This window comes from Leopardus geoffroyi, chromosome E1 (assembly GCF_018350155.1).
Source record: "Leopardus geoffroyi isolate Oge1 chromosome E1, O.geoffroyi_Oge1_pat1.0, whole genome shotgun sequence".
Lineage (NCBI taxonomy): Eukaryota > Metazoa > Chordata > Mammalia > Carnivora > Felidae > Leopardus > Leopardus geoffroyi.
Window position 1 is genome coordinate 3247425 of NC_059330.1, and position 13826 is coordinate 3261250.

General features: G+C 52.5%; 1 long non-coding RNA gene across 1 annotated transcript; it reads right to left on the reverse strand.

Moving 5' to 3' along the window:
• Positions 1-212: 212 nt before the first annotated feature.
• LOC123604376 lies at positions 213-12847 on the reverse strand. Its single transcript, XR_006715309.1, has 4 exons — positions 12762-12847; positions 6157-6279; positions 5163-5259; positions 213-284 (listed from the first exon to the last, which is right to left on the reverse strand). It is a non-coding gene; the product is annotated as an uncharacterized LOC123604376 (long non-coding RNA).
• Positions 12848-13826: the final 979 nt, after the last annotated feature.

Genomic DNA, 13826 nt, shown 5'->3' on the forward strand with positions numbered 1-13826 from the left:
CGGGCTCTTTCTGTTGACTCAAGCCGAGTCACCCCCTCATTGGACAGCGCACTGGACCGACAGCCATGCCAGGCTGGTGCCATGTGTCCCACACTGAAGTCAACGGAGCCCCGACTTCCCTGCTTCCCACCGCACTTGAATGCATTAGGGGTCATGAGACCCGGACCCCGGGCCCCCACCCTCCGCTTACACTTTCACCCACGGGCCTCTTACCCTCTGCCTTTGCCGGTGGCTTTGCTAGGACATCCCGGAGCATTGACCTCTCGGAGTCACGATTTCCTCACCTGTTAAATGCCAAGTTGCAGGGTTAGGTGGGATCCACCCCGGATGTCTCCTGCGTACACACCCGCCCCTCTCTTCCCTCCTGTGCTATCCGGGTCAGATCAGAGAGCATCGCTCCGGCAGTGTCCGCATTCACCGGCCCGCCAGTCTCCCAGTGTCCCCAGGGCACGGTCCTGGACAAGTCCTTCCACTCCGGACCTTCTCACAGCTTCCCACTGCCTACACGGTCAAGTCCAGACAGCTTAGCCTGGCACTCAAGGTCATCCGCGGCCTAGCGTTTTTGCCTCATTCTCGTCAAGCGGCGACCTGAACGGTTACTCTCCAGGCTCCGTTGTACGCGAAGCTTCTCCACGCTTCTGCACGTCTCACCTGCACCCCGCTGACCGCCCACAGCCTGCTTATTAGCGGTAGGACGTCGAGCCAGTCACTTAAACCCCACGTTGGCGTAAGATTGTTTCCAAAGATGACCAGAGCAATCCCTTCCATCCCGCGTGTCTTTGGCCACGTGACTTTGCCGCTCCTTGCCTGTCGACCGAATCCCTTCCCCTCGAACCCGGGCTGGCTCTGCGCCAGTCGCTGACCGGCGTTGTGAATGTGGCGGGCGCGATGCCGTGTCACCCAGTGGAACAGAGACGAGCTGTCCCCGCTGAGCCCTGAGTTCCTGACCCGCCGAATAAACAGTAAGATACGACGGTTGCTGTGCGAAGCCATTACATTTCAGACGGGAGGGGACTGCTGTGCAGCAACAGGCAAGCGAAATCAGTCTCCTGACCCGCAAAATGGGGGCGTCGAGGGTTTCCTGCCTCACGGAGGGCAGGCAGGACTAAACAGGTCAGTCTGGGTAAAGCCCTTAGAACAGGGTCAGCGGGACGGAAGCGTTCAGTGAACATTAGCTCCTCGTAACCTGAAGTACCTTGCTTAGCTCTTTCTTGTTCGTCCCCAAGCCCCTCGGGCATATAGTAGGTGCCCAGCAAACACAGCCGAATATCGAATGTCCCCTCCTTCACGAAGCCAGCTCTGATCTCTTTCCACCAGAGGGAGATGACCCTCCCTCCCCAGCCTCCGGTGATGTAGATTACATTCGGCTGCAGCTCCGGCCACTGCTTTCCGCTGGGGACCGTGAGCTCCTTGAAGGCAACGCCTTGCCCGAAATACACGCGCAATGAATACTTGTTGGATGAATGAAAAATGGGAACAATCCATCCGCCCTATCAGCCTACCTGGGCTTAATGGAACTCGAAAGGAGATCAATAAACAGGTGTTGGGGCGCCTCTGTGCTGCCTCGGGAGGAACCTCTCTCTGCTGCTTCTGTCTTCTGGTCCCACCCGGGTGACCTTTACCCTTTAGGGCAGGAGAGAAGGCAACACAGGATTCTTGACGGAAGTCTCCCCATTTCCTGGCCTAATTGCTGGCTGACCTCCCAGGTGGCAGAAGAATGGGGTGTGATGTCACAGACCTGGGAAGAAACTGGCGGCCTCCCCAAGTCCCCTCCCGTTGTTGGCGGACGCCTGAATTTCCACCACTCGGTGGAAAAACAGTTGATTCCTAAACCATGATTCAATCACACATCAGTTTAATATCTCTAAGCCTTGCCTGGTCCACAGCGGCCGTCAAGTAGGGAAGAATGCTGGATTCCATCTGGCTCAGAGATCTTTAGCTTTAGAAATGACCTGACTAATCTTCTTTTATTTTTATTTCTTTGTTGTTAAAAACATTTTTTTAATGTTAATTTTTGAGAGAGAGAGAGAGAGAGAGAGAGAGAGACAGAGCACGAGTGGGGGAGGAGCAGAGAGAGAGGGAGACACAGAGTCAGACGCAGGCTCCAGGCCCTGAGCTGTCAGCACCGAGCCCGGCGTGGGGCCCGAACTCATGAACCCCGAGATCACGACCTGAGCCGAAACCAAGAGTTGGATGCTTAACCGACTGAGCCACCCAGGCACTTCTGGCTTTCGAATTTTAAACTGAGAATTTCTTAAACTTATCCATAGTATTGGAACATTTCTGAGAACTCAAATTTATTGATTTGAGTTTAATTTATTGGGTGAATAATGTAAATTTAAATACTTGGAAAGATTTTGTCTTGTCACGCCACTAAAAGTACATAAGAGGAAACCGAACACAATGGATGTTTGCCTGCAATTTAAAATGTTTACGGGAGTTTGGGGCGCCTGGGTGGCGCAGTCGGTTAAGCGTCCGACTTCAGCTCAGGTCACGATCTCGCGGTCTGTGAGTTCGAGCCCCGCGTCGGGCTCTGGGCTGATGGCTCGGAGCCTGGAGCCTGTTTCCGATTCTGTGTCTCCCTCTCTCTCTGCCCCTCCCCCGCTCATGCTCTGTCTCTCTCTGTCCCAAAAATAAATAAACGTTGAAAAAAAAAAAATTAAAAAAAAAATAAAAATAAAAAAATGTTTACGGGAGTTTAACTTGGTCACTGGAATCAAACATTCAAACTCCTTTTAGAAGTGAGAGTTAAAATATGTTGGACATAAATAGAATAAGATTTGTAAGCCGGAGCTTAAGGAAGAGAGCTAGATGTTTTGAATTGTAATTTCAGTAAATTAAATACGAATTTTAAAAGTCAGCTAAACCTCTGAATCATCTTTGTCCAGAAAATGAGATTTACGATAAAACCCGCCTGGCAGGATTATTAAGAGGATTACATTAGAGACACCAGGTTTAAAGGGTTTGGCATCATGACTGTTACACGGGGTGCATTTACTATGACATGCCAGTGATTATTAGTACTATTAACTCTTTTTTTTTTTAAATTTTTTTTTTCAACGTTTATTTATTTTTGGGACAGAGAGAGACAGAGCATGAACGGGGGAGGGGCAGAGAGAGAGGGAGACACAGAATCTGAAGCAGACTCCAGGTTCCGAGCGCAGAGCCCGACGTGGGGCTTGAACTCACAAACTGTGGGATCATGACCTGAGCTGAAGTTAGAGGCTTAACGGACTGAGCCACTCATGCGCCCCTGTTAACTCTTTCTTAAAGGGGAGTATAAAAATGTTCCGGGGTAAGAGGGATGTTCTGAGATACAGGATGTGAGGCCGAACACACACAACATCCTTGGTGGTGCCAAGGATAAGAGTCCAGCAAATACCGTCATCCCTCAGTCCCTCTCTGGCTAGCAGGGCTCGCCCTCATCCTGTCCAGGTCTCCCCGAAATGTGGCCAAGTTCTCCAGCAGAGATGGCGCGTGGCCCATTATCATTACACCACCCAAGGTCCCCTTTGCCAGAGCTGGTGGGAGGCACATCTCTAGGCTCGCGCCCAGCCTGCAACCAGCCGCTGATGTTTGCTCCAGGCGCCGTTCTAGGCGGTAGAACGTCGCAGAGAACACAGACCACAGCCCTTGACCTCCCAGGGCTCCCATGCTGGTAGGAGAGACACATACTACTCAGAATTGAAGAGGTTCCAAGAGGATACTTTGTGTAGAAACACCTACAGGGCAAGGGGATGGGAGAGCCAGGGGGTGGGGCTGGGGGACTGAAGTTCAAGAACAGGTAGTCATGGTCAACCCCCTAGAGGAGGAGCCATCTGAGCCAAGACTTGAAGGAGATGAGAGCAAACTGGACACACAGGGAACAGCCAATGCACCTTGGTGGTGCCTCGTGGCCTCCGTGAGGACTTTGTCTTTTGCTCTAAATGACGCCGGGAGCCATTGGGGTAGTTGGAGAAATTCATCAACTGTATATTAGATATTAACCCATATCAAATTCATGGGTGCGATAATTCCTATTTTTAGTGTATGTGCTGCCGTGGCAAATACAATGGGTGTCATAAATCCTAATAAACTGAAATAAAATTATCCAGTGTTACCGTTCTTAGAAAAACATGCTAAAGTATTTGGGCCCGAAGGGTCACGATGTCCGCAACCTGTTTTCTTTTTTTTTTTTTTTTAATATTTTTTTTTTCAACGTTTATTTATTTTTGGGACAGAGAGAGACAGAGCATGAACAGGGGAGGGGCAGAGAGAGAGGGAGACACAGAATCGGAAACAGGCTCCAGGCTCTGAGCCATCAGCCCAGAGCCCGACGCGGGGCTCGAACTCACGGACCGCGAGATCGTGACCTGGCTGAAGTCGGACGCTTAACCGACTGCGCCACCCAGGCGCCCCTGCAACCTGTTTTCAAGTGAGTAGGAAAAGAAAAAGAAAAAGAAAACTAGTTCTTTGTCATAGTTATCTGCGGTAGGTCTAGGGAATACGTTACCTCAGACTTAGGGGCGTAAAAGAATATCACACGTATTTTATGAGGGGTTCGGGGATCACCACTATTCATTTTTCACTTCGTTACTGTCTTACAAAGTTATTTTTGTCCTGGAATGTTAACCGAGTTCTGATCACGCTCCAGCTACTGCGTTCAGAATCGTGGAGATGCGAAGATCAACACAGATCCTTCCGTGAAAGAATATACCTTTCATTCGTTTGATTCACCCCACAAACACTTAATGAGTACCTACTGTGTACCAGGCACGGCTGCCAATAATGCTCACACACCTCTGAATACGCCAAAACCTATTCCTGCTCTCATGGAACTTAAATTACAGTGGAGCTAGCTAAAAACCATGAACAAAGAGGAAAGTTAAGTAGTCATAGGTGGTATAAAAGAGTATATGGGATTTGGATAGTAGAGTGATGGGGTGGCTGCTTTAGACTGGCTGTCAGCCAAGAAAAGGCTGAGAAAGTGAGATCACGACAAAAGAAAAACAAAAAACCCAAACCCCAATAATATGATTTCTGAGGATCCGAAATCTAGAGCAGCTTAACTGCGTGATTCTGGCCCCGGGTGTATCATGAAGTGTAGTCAAGATATTGACCAAGGCTACAGGCATCTGATGGCTCATCTAAGGTGGGAGGACCCACTTCCGAGATCTACTCACATGGTTATTGGTGGGGGAGGACTTTGTTCGCCGTGTAGACTTCTCCACCAGGGTCGCTTGAGTGTCCTCGTGACATGGCAGCTGGCTTCTCCACAGACTGATGGAACCCAGAGAGAGAGAAAGGAGGAAACCACAGCGCTTTTTATGACCTACTCTTGGATGTCAGAAACCCTTACTCCCGCCATATTCCTTTCTCCCCAAGCGAGCTGGGAAGCCCAGCCCACACTCAAGGGGAAGGGAATTAGCTCCACCTCTTTGTAGAGCAGAGTATCAAAGCCTACTCTTTGCCAGTGCTACACAAGCTTTGTACCTATAATGATTATTAGAAGGAGTATTTTAAACTCTGCTGGTACCTCCCATGAGGAGGGGCATTGTGTGGACCGTCCGCTAACCAGTCCTCAGCTTGCTCTCTCTCTCTCTAAGAGGCAGAGGGGATCCTGGAGGGCACATGCAGGAAAAAATTGTGGGGAAGGAGAAAAGGATGGGCCAAAACTTGGCATGAATACCACCCTTACCCTCTGTCTTCATCACTCCTGCTGTGTCTCAAGAAGGAAGAGGCCACCAGGAGTTACCTTCATGTTTTCAGCGATTCCTTCCCCCAGCAGGGCTGGGGCAGCATGGGGAGGTGGGTGCTCACTGTCTCCAGCATCCCCTCTCTGGTGCCTCAGACCCACACTTGGAGGGGACTGCAGGCACTCAACATGCATACGATGGCAACGATGCTGGAAGTTCTCACCCTTGCTATTTGTTTTTTTTTTTGTTTTTTTTTTTAATTTTTTTTTCCAACGTTTATTTATTTTTTGGGGGACAGAGAGAGACAGAGCATGAACGGGGGAGGGGCAGAGAGAGAGGGAGACACAGAATCGGAAACAGGCTCCAGGCTCTGAGCCATCAGCCCAGAGCCCGACGCGGGGCTCGAACTCACGGACCGCGAGATCGTGACCTGAGCTGAAGTCGGACGCTCAACCGACTGCGCCACCCAGGCGCCCCTCACCCTTGCTATTTGTTGACATGGCTGAATCTTCCCAACTGTGTGTTCACTCCTGACGCTCACTCGTTAGTTAAGGACCACAGTGTTGATGGGGACAGGCATCCTGGTCCCAACCTCCAGGCTCCTCTGGAGCAGAGTGAAACAGAATGATGGCTCGTGAATTCTTTCAATCACCGGAATCACAATGACAGAAAAGATTCCAGACTTCCTATGTCCCAGGTACGTAATACGATGTATGTACATTAATTGATTTACGTCAATTACGTCATAGCATAATTGCATATGTCATAGCATAGCATAGGTTGTCATAGCAATCCTATGAGCTGCTTGCGAGGCTCTCCGTTTTACAGATGGGGAAACAGAGGCACAGAGAGATTAAGAAACATGCTCGAGGTCATGGTGCTCAGAGTTTATGAGTCTGCATTTAAAACCACGATGCTAGATTGCCTCTTAAAAATTGCATCCTTTTAAAAAAATTTTTTAAATGTTTATTTTTGAAAGAGGTTCAGAATGCAAACAGGGGAGGGGCAGAGAGAGAGGGGGACACAGAATCCGAAGCAGGCTCCAGGCTCGGAGCTGTCAGCACAGAGCCCAACACGGGGCTCGAACTCATGGACCGTGAGATCATGACCTGAGCCGAAGTCGGACACTTAACCGACTGAGCCACCCAGGCACCCCCAAAATTGCATCCTTAACGTTGTAAGTAATAAAAATTCAAGCAGGAGATGGAACTTAAATAGTATATAAATAATCGAGAGTTAAGATTTGGGAACCCAGAGATCCCAGGTAACGTGCAATGCTAAGCAGGCAGGAGCCTTCAAAATACTGAAGCCAAGAAAGTTTCCAGCTGGATTCTGAAGAGCCCCAGGCTTCCTGAGGCATCCCAGGATCTGCTGTCGGGAGCCGGGGAGATCTGTGGACCCTCTGCACCCCGGTCCACCCACAACACCCCACTTGGATCTGTCGCATTATTATTCCCCTGCAAGTCCTTGGGATTCTCTCTCCCTCTCTCTCTCTCTGCCCCTCCCCTGCTCATGCTCTGTCTCTGTCTCAAAAATAAAACCATTAACACATTTTAAGTTAAAAACAATTATCCCTTAGTAACACGGTCTCCTGTGGCCACTCGAGCCACCTTTTTTTTTTTTTTTTTAAGTGTATTTATTTATTTAGACAGAGAGTGCGTGAGCACATGAGCAGGGGAGGGACAGAGAGAGAGAGAATCCCAAGCAGCCTCCGTGCTGTCAGCACAGAGCTCTATGTGGGCTGGATCTCATGGACCGTGAGCTCATGACCCGATGGAGCCACCCGGGCCCCCTCCTTTTGTGCCCCATCCAGTTTATTCTACACACTCAGGAGGTAGAGTCATGTTTTCTGAGGGCAAATCTGACCATGCTCTTCCCCGGCTTAAATCTGACATGCTGTGTAGACCACACACAGAAGTGCAGGTCTGGCGTGCGCTGAGACGTGTGAGCCATCACCCTGGGCCGGGCGCCCTGCCTGCCATCAAATGGTGAGGACCCCGTGCCCACCTGACGAAGCTCGGATCTCACCAGGCTTGCCTTCCCAGCACAGGACAGAGATGGTTTGTGAGTTTTGTTTTTGTTTTTCAGGTTTAAAGACCTACTCCTTTTCTCCTTGCCCAAACCTCATTCCCCAGATCCTAGATTGGGTGCCAAAGACCTACTCCTTTTCTCCTTGCCCAAACCTCATTCCCCAGATCCTAGATTGGGTGCCAATCCTAGATTGGGTGAGCCTGTCACTCTAGAACAAAAAAACAAGAAAACTTCTGCTCAGAGCGCAGTCTTTGGCCTCGTATTCTTTATTGTGTTTCTTTACTAAAACCCTCTACATGACCTTCAGGCTAGAATAAAACACAAGATCCTTGGAAAGACCTCCCCATGAGCCCCAGCACGATCCCACCCTGCCTATCTTCTGTCCTCGCTGTCTCTGGTCCAGCGACCCCAGCCCTTCCAGACCCAGGGTGTCCCCATGTTGTGTTAGGACAACCTTCTTCTCGTTGTTCCTCCTCCTCCTCACCGTCGTGTGACTAGCCACTGGTTTAATGTCTCTCCCAAGAGACCATAAGCTCCAAGAGGTAGAACCCACGTCAATTGTTTCCCCATCTGTCCCCTTTGCTTCTATCTGGGCTTGGCACATAGGAGGCACTCAATGTCACCACTATCTGTTGATTGACGGAAGCCCGGGTGTGAGGGGGGAGGGTGGGTGGGAGCAGGGATGCTGCCTGGGGTGGCTGTGAAGTGAATTATGGGTAGGGGAGGGTGGCTTCCTGGTCCCTAACTCACAGTCCAGCCTCCTTCCTTGGATTCTGGATGGCACGTAATTGGGCATCTCATTCATTGATCTTCAACTGTGTCCTGGGCCATTGTTTCACCAAATTCTGGGTTTTCTTCTGACTCTTCCTTGCCAGCTGGCCTTCGTTTTGCTAATTTTCCATTACTCCTTGATACGAAAGCGCTCCCAGTATCTCAAGATGCAGTAGCTCCCAATAGTTTAGCCCTTCCTAGAAAGGTTAAACAGAGTTCCTGCATGGAACCAACAGTTTGTCTCCTAGGAATGTAACCCAGGAGAGATGGAAACCGATGTCCCCAGAAAACCTTGCACAAGAATGTTCCCAACAGCATTATTCACAAAGCCAAAAAGGAGAAACAATCCCAATGCCTGTCAACTGATGGCTGGATATGAAAACGTGCTGTGTCTATACAATGGAATATCATTCATCCATAAGGAGTGATGTACCGACCCATCCTATAGCGTGGACGAACCTTGAACACATTATACTAAGTAAATGAAGCAAAAGGCAATAGAGTGATTCCACTTATACGAAAGGCCCAGAATAGGGCCCCCCGGGTGGCTCCGTCGGTTGAGCATCCGACTCTTGATCTCAGCTCGGGTCTTCATCTCACGGTTCGTGAGATCCAGCCCCGTGCCGGGCTCTGCGCTGACAGTGTGGAGCCTCCTTGGGATTCTCTCTCTCCCTCTCTCTGCCCCTCATCCACTCTCAAAATAAATAAACATTTTCAGAAAATGCCAAGAATAGGAGATCAGAGAGCAGATTAGTAGTTCTTGAGTGCTGGGGGTTTGAGAGAAAATGGGAAAGATGGCTGACGGCTATGGAGGTTTTCTGGGGCGGGGGGGCCGCAGTGATGAAGAGGTTCTGAAATTCTGTCGATGGCTCCACGACTGAAGCCACTGAAATGTATACTTTCAGTGAATGAGTTCTATGGTATAGAAATTCTATCTCAATAAAACTGTTAATTAAAAGAAAAAAAAGTACTTCCTAGTCTTGTTAAGATTCTTGGGAGAATCTACCGAAAGGTAGGGAATTTCTCCTGTCCCCCCCCAATCCCTCACTCATGAAAAATCCATACATGCATGTACATAAAAGTTTCAAGAAATGTCAGGAGATTCCCAGACTGACTCAAGTCCATTCGTTGACCCCCCCAAGAAGGCAATAAGCCCCAGAGGAACCCCAAAGCTATCGCTAGCGCATAAATGGGAGGTCAGGTCCACATCTGAAAGGGTTCCTGCCCTCCGTGCCTCATCTGGGCCTTCGACACCCCGCCTCGTCACAGTCCCTCTTGTTCTGAGGTCTTTTCTTGATTAGTGCGGAAGACAAACTTTTAACACGGCTGCTAAGACCATCACCCCCTGGTATGACTCCCATGTTACATGGCAAGGGGGAGATGATCTGGATGGGCTTAACCTAATATCATGAGCCCTTTAATTTTTTTTTTTAATGTTTATTTTTGAGAGAGAGAGAGAGAGAGAGAGAGAGAGAGACAGAATCCGAAGCAGGCTCCAGGCTCCGAGCTGTCAGCACAGAGCCCGACGCAGGGCTCGAACTCACGGACCGTGAGATCGTGACCTGAGCCGAAGTCTGACGCTTGGCCGACTGAGCCACCGGGGTGCCCCTCGCGAGTCCTATAAAAGCAGAGTTTCTCTGGCTGGGTTCAGAAGAGGAAGCCAGAGGGATGGAAAGTAGGACAATGACTCCGCTGCTGGCTCCAAAGATAGAGGGCATGGCATAGGACAAGGAATGCGGGCAGCCTCTTGCCAGAGAGCCAGCAACCAGCAAGGAAATGCGGACCTCAGGCTCCCGGCTGCAAAGTTATTCTGCCAATAACCTGAACGGGCTCGGAAGTGGGTTGTTCCCTAGACCGTCCAGGAAAGAGCTTGGCCCAACCAACATTGTGACAACAGTCCTGAGGGCAGAACCCGGTGCGTCCTCGGACTCCTGGTCTACCTGTGAGATCGTTAGTGTGTGTTGGTCTAAGGCTCCAGGTCTGTGCACAGATTGCACACACTGGAGAACACACACAGTTTTGCATCTCTCTGCAGCTGGCTTTGGCTCCGTTGGCTGTTTCTGGATCCAGCCCATGGCCCTGTGCTCTCGATCACTCCTGGTCAACATGGGGAGCGGTCTCAACGTCAAAATGTTAAATTTTCAAAGGGGGAGGGGCACCTGGGTGGCTGAGTCAGCGAAGCCTCCGACATCGGCTCAGGTCATGATCTCAAGGGTCATGAGTTTGAGCCCCACATCGGGCTCTGTGCTGACAGCTCAGAGTCCGGAGCCTGCTTTAGATTCTGTCTGTCTCTCTCTCAAAAGTAAATACACATTAAAAAAAAAAGTTTCAAAGGGGGAAAGCACATGGGAACATCAGGCCATTGGGGGGTGAGTTTCCCAGGCGAGGCCTGCACTCAGCCAGCGTCACAGCGTCTCGGTGTGGGAGAAGCAGAAGAAAAGTTCCGGAGGCCTGGGCCTGGCGGGCACCGCTTGCCCACGCCATCCTGCTACGCACACGCACCTGCTTCCCATAGAGATTGCTAAGACTGAAGGTCCTAGAGTCGGGGAGCTTGCTCAGGTACCTGAGTGATCCACCCACAGCTGGCTTGAAATAAGAAGGTTCCAGAGCCCCTCCAGCCCCCTCCCCCCTTTCCGGCTGGAAGGGCTAACAGGCTCCATGGGGATCGGGGTGTTCTAGCATTGAGAGGAAGTCTGTTAAGGTCTCCCCTCCTCTTGCCTCCCTTTACCCAGAAAACACGGGGAGCCCTGCTTCCTGCCTTGGCTGATGAGAACCACTCATTTCTGGAACCAATCCGTTCTTTCTGCTTTAACGAGCTGGTGTCTTTTCTAGTTGGGAACGCTCTAATCAGGCCCTTTACTCCAGCTTTTCCTTGGAAGGTGATCTCATGCATCTGGGAGCCCAGCTCTCCCCTAATCGGGCAGGCCTTGGACTTCTTTCTGGGGGTCCAGGGCCGAGGGGCTGGGGGAGGGGGGAGGTCCTGTCCCCGGCTGCCCCAGGCGCTCTTCAGCGACAGAGTCCTTGTGAGGATCCCTGGGCTTTTCTGCATGTGCTCTGCCCCTTTCTGTGGGCTTGGGAAGGAGTTTGCGGGTTTGTGGCTTTGCTCGTAATCAAGAAATCTGCCTAGACCCACAGAATTTCTTCTCCCCGGCCGGGGCTGGGCCCTTTGGAAACCTGAAAAGTGCAGTAGTGTTGGAGTGATTTGTACACACATGTGCACACACGTGCGGGGGAGGTAAACCTGAGCGTGTTCAATTAAGCAGGAAACTGGACAGTCCAAAGATGAGGAGCAGGGGGGAGGGAGGGGAGGGGGAGAAAGACAGGGAGGAAGGGGAAATGGGAGGAGGGGAGAGGGGAGGGGAGGGGGAGGAGAGAGGGAGGGAGGAGAGAGGGAGGGGGAATGGGAAAGGTAGGGGGGAGGGGAAGAGGGAGAGAGGGGAAGGGGGTTGGGGCAGGGCTGAGGGGGTCCTAGGCCACCCAGGACCTGGCTTCAGTCCTTGCCGGCTGGTTGTCTCAACCCCCACCTCACAGACACAGGGTTTTTGGGGGAACTGTCGGTCCCACGCCCTCTCCCGCCTCCCCGGACACAGCCCAGGAGGCTCAGAGGTTCGGGGAAGCTGGGTTAGAGGCACGGCCTCGGCCCACAGATCTGTTCCAGGAGGGCCCTTGACGCCCATGTCCCTCCAGTAAGAGACTCGACCCTTTCCCTCCAAGCACCACCCCCAGAACTGGCCACCCTGGGTTTTCCAGATGGCCTCTCCCCCCGCCCCTCCCACGGAGAAGTCCCTTTGGCCGGGGCCACGTGACCCGGAGGGGATGGCCGTGTGGGCACTTGGGGCCCGGGCAGCAGGCGCTCCCGGAGCCACTTTCCCTGGGTGTCTCTGGGGAGGGGGCCTGGGGGTCCCAGAGAGACTCCGTGGGAGGCCTGGGGGAGCAGAAGTGAAGCTCGGCAGTTGGCCCCCCTTCCCCGGGCCCCCTCCTCCAGCTCCTGGGCTCAGTCCCTGGGCCAGGTGTGCGTGCTCGGCTCCCCCAGGCGGGATGCGGCTTCTGTCCGTCCTCACGGACTCCGGCTTGGGCGTGCGGATTCGAACTCACCCTCCCCGTCTCTCTTCCCCGGCTGCCTCCCGCTGTGGGCTCCGAGCCCCAGCGTCAGCTTTGTACAGGCCACTGACACCTGCCTGAGGTCAAATCCCCTTTACACACATCGGTGTGCATCCTCCGGGGGCTCTAGTCTCCGCTCGCACCCCGACTGGCACAGGCTAGATTCCCGGTACTGTTACTTACGCGGGAGGAGCCGGAAGGAGCCCAGGTCCTTGAAAGCGGCTCCCGGCGCAGCAGCGGCCCTCAATCAACCGGAGCAGGCAGCCGAATCACCTGGCGGGCTTATTAAACCCCCTCCCGTGGCTGGGTCCCGCCCCCGCAGTTGCTGATTTTCAGGTCTGGGGGCGGGGCCCGAGTATTTGCATTTCTAGTAAGTTCCCTGGTGCTGCTGGTTCTGCGGGTCTGGGGAGCGTGCCTTGAGAACCGCCTGGCGGATGCAGAGGGTGGATTCCAAAGCCGGGGCTGCCCGGGGCCTCCCGCAGGACCCCAGCGGAGAGGAGGCTGCCCAAGTGTTGTCAGTTGGGGATCCCAGCGCCACCCCCCCCCCCCCCCCACAATCACCTTGTTCAGTCCTGTTCTGCTACTGGCTTCGGAGGGGAAGCCATCGGTGTTCTGGCTTTCTGAGAGGCGCCTGGCTGAGCCGAGCACCTGCCCAGGGCAGGCAGACCCAACGTGAATGGCGACCTTGTCCCTGAGTAAGCGTGCTGTCCCGTAGGACGGGGACGGTGGTGCCACACGGGGTTTTCACCCGGATGATGTGCGCCAAGTCTAGGCTCCATAAACGCTTTCTTTGTCTGGTCTCGGACCTGCCCTGATGGTTTTGAGTTTGGGGGCCCCGAGTGCAAGAGTTTGCATTGGTCCGCATTGAGTTCAGTTTTTGCTGGTTTTCCACTCTCATTCCAGCCCGCTAAGACGCGTCCTCGGGCAGCCTGCCTGCGATACCCACGTTAGTGCTGCTGGTACCACACTGCGTGTTGTGGGTCCTCAGGAGGAGCAGGGCAGGGCTCGTTCCCTGGGTTGGGGAGGGTTCTTGACTCCCCACCTGTCGAACTCCCACTCGGGAAGCTGCCTCCATAGTTTCTAGTGAGTCTTTGCACCCCGGTTAGAAACACCGACTTCAAAAAAAGAATCTTTTCTTTGAAGGGATAGGGGAAAGACGGGTCCTACGTTCTCGCCCTGTGCTGGTCTATGGCTTTCTCCCCTCGGTGGGCCCTCTTCCCCCCTGAATAAACCAAAAAGAGACAGAAC